Here is a 3,043-nt window from a genome sequence, read left to right on the forward strand (position 1 = left end):
GTGGGCACCTACCTTAGAGTGACCAGATTTTTGTAGGCTCATCCTGGGACGGGGGGAATTTGGGGGGGGGGGGCGCCGCGGCGAAAAATAGGGGGTGTCTGCAGCGCGCGCGAAAAAGGGGCATGGCCATGACATTCTATGGGCGGAGCTAACGTAATGATGCAACAGCGAGGCATAAGAAAGCAGTGTTTACGCCGTGATGTGGTCAAACGTGGATTCACATCATAGGTGTGCAGAAACTGTGTGATGCTATTTAATAGTATGCCATAACCCCAAAGCAGCAAACACAGCCAACTATGACCATTAAATAATAAATGCAGCAACAGTTACCCCAGACACCACAAAATAAACGCAATGGGCAACATTTCAGCACAAAATAAACGCATTGCGGGCAACATTTCAGCACAAAATAAATGCATTGCGGGCAACATGTCAGCATAAAATAAACGCAATGGGGGCAAACATGTCAGTACAAAATAAACACACTGCGGGCAAACATGTCAGTACAAAATAAACGCACTGCGGGCAAACATGTCAGTACAAGATAAACGCACTGCGGGCAAACATGTCAGTACAAGATAAACGCACTGCGGGCAAACATGTCAGTACAAGATAAACGCACTGCGGGCAAACATGTCAGTACAAGATAAACGCACTGCGGGCATACATGTCAGTACAAGATAAACGCACTGCGGGCAAACATGTCAGTACAAGATAAATGCACTGCGGGCAAACATGTCAGTACAAGATAAATGCACTGTGGGCAAACATGTCAGTACAAAATGAACACAATTTGGGCAAACATGTCCGTACAAAATAAACGCACGGCGGGCAACATGTCAATACAAAATGAACGCACGGCGGGCAAACATGTCACTACAAGATAAACGCAATGTGGGCAAACATGTCAGTACAAGATAAACGCACTGCGGGCAAACATGTCAGTACAAAATGAACACAATTTGGGCAAACATGTCAGTACAAAATGTACACAATTTGGGCAAACATGTCAGTACAAAATGAACACAATTTGGGCAAACACTTCACCTGCAAGAAAAAGCATTTACTCACCTGGCAGAAGACGTCCCCTCACGCAGCCGGCCTCTGGTGTGTGCAGCTCCCCCTGGCCTGGATGATCTTCAATCTCCCGCTCAGCCTCTCACAGGCAGAGCAGGGCTACGGCAAGATGGCGTCCGGAGGCGGAGCCCTGTACTGGAGACACAAATAGTCTCCAATACAGGGCTCCGCCCCCGGACGCCATCTTCCTGTAGCCCTGCTCTGCCTGTGCCTGCCAGAGGAGGACATTGCAGGCTGGAGCGGGGCTGCGGGGAATGAACTAGCGCAGCGTCTAGTAGACGCTGCGGCTAGTTCATTGTACGGTGGCCAGAGTCCCGAGACGTCCCGCTGCTAAAAGCGGGACGTTTCCCGGGACCTCATGCAGCCTGGGACAGCGCCCCCCGAAGGCGGGACGCGTCCCGGGTAAAGCGGGACGTATGGTCACCGTACCTACCTGGCTAACCTATACTGGAGGGATCTATAGCTGGCTACCTTTACTGGGTCACCTATGCCTGGCTACCTATACTGGTAGGACTTATAGCCATATGTCAGGAATCAGGATGGACGAAGGCGCGCTGAGCCTCAGGCTGCTGCAGAGAAGCGTGCAGCATGTCCTGAGTGACGACGAGTCCTTCTCTCCTGCTCCCAGAATCCTGGCACCTACACTGGCACTAAGTCTGCAGACTGCTCTGCAGACAGTAAGAAGAGAAGACTGACCAGCAAGAAGTAAGGCTCCCCAATATCCCTACGCTAAAAGGGGAATATGCTTATGCTGCTAGAGTAGATACACTAATGGGGGGGGGGGGGGGGGGTGGGGGGGTTGGGGGATCTGCTGCCTAAATACACTAAAAGGTGATCTGCGACTGCAAGACTAGTAGCCTAAGCCTACATACACTAAAGGGGGATCTGCCCCCCCATTAGTGTATGTATGTATGTATGTATTTATTATGTGTGTGTGGTGCGCTCACACGCGAAGAGGATAAGTGTGTGTGTTTTGGGGGGGGAGGGGGCACCAAAATCTGGTTACGCTCAGGGCGCTGTGAAACCTAAGGCCGGCCCTGATTGCAGTGTAGTGGGAGCAATGTTCGTTTTTTTGCAGTGGGGGAAAAAAAGACGGTGCTGCTGCTTTTTCGCACAATGCCTGCAATTCCCTATTGCCAAAAGTCAACTGTTCTCAGCTGGCTGCCGGCCAAAAATCTGATTCGGCCATGAGAAAACTGCGTTTTTTTCACGGCATCAAGTGTGACCACAGTCTATGAAGGTTCCCACTGGCTCCCCTCAACTAGCCTAACTCTTTATTCTTATTATTACAGAAAGAATTTGCGATAATTTAGGTTGGAGTGAGCATGACATGTCTCCCAGTGCATCACTGCTGAATATATGCAAATTAACCATTGTACCCTTAGAAGCTAAACACACCTCCAGAACCGCTGTAAACTTTTCTTTTGCTTAGCATTTTAGTAAACAGGCTTTTAGGACTATTGTAGCCCCTCACACACTCCAATGATTTCTGGTTAACGATTAGCTCGCTGGTTAGTCTGTACTTCTTATTAGTACTAGCTCTTTGTTTATCATTATTACGTATGCCACTTTAATTTATTGTGTCTCTTTCTGCACTTCCGCTCTATGCGTTCCACAGATTCCCCAGCTACTGCCTGGTTGCCATAGTAACTCTCGCCAAAGGATTTGAACAATGAACTAAAGCTCCTCCCTCCTATATTTGCATGCTGTGGCTTCCTGCTCTCCTATTGGCTCTTGACCCAACAGGCAGGCTGCACAAAATTCATTTTGATTAAAATGTCCTCAATGCAGGAATGACGGCGTCCATTTTCTTGTAGACAGTATAGTTTTTTTACTCATAAAAATATTTCCAAGTCTACATTCCCGTCTCGTGTGCTCTGATATCATGCTATTGTATTCGATACAAACTTTTAAAAAAATGTTTAAGAAGCCCTTATTATGCTTTTATCTGTGAGGGAAAAAATGT

This window comes from Hyperolius riggenbachi, chromosome 10 (genome assembly GCF_040937935.1).
Source record: "Hyperolius riggenbachi isolate aHypRig1 chromosome 10, aHypRig1.pri, whole genome shotgun sequence".
NCBI lineage: Eukaryota > Metazoa > Chordata > Amphibia > Anura > Hyperoliidae > Hyperolius > Hyperolius riggenbachi.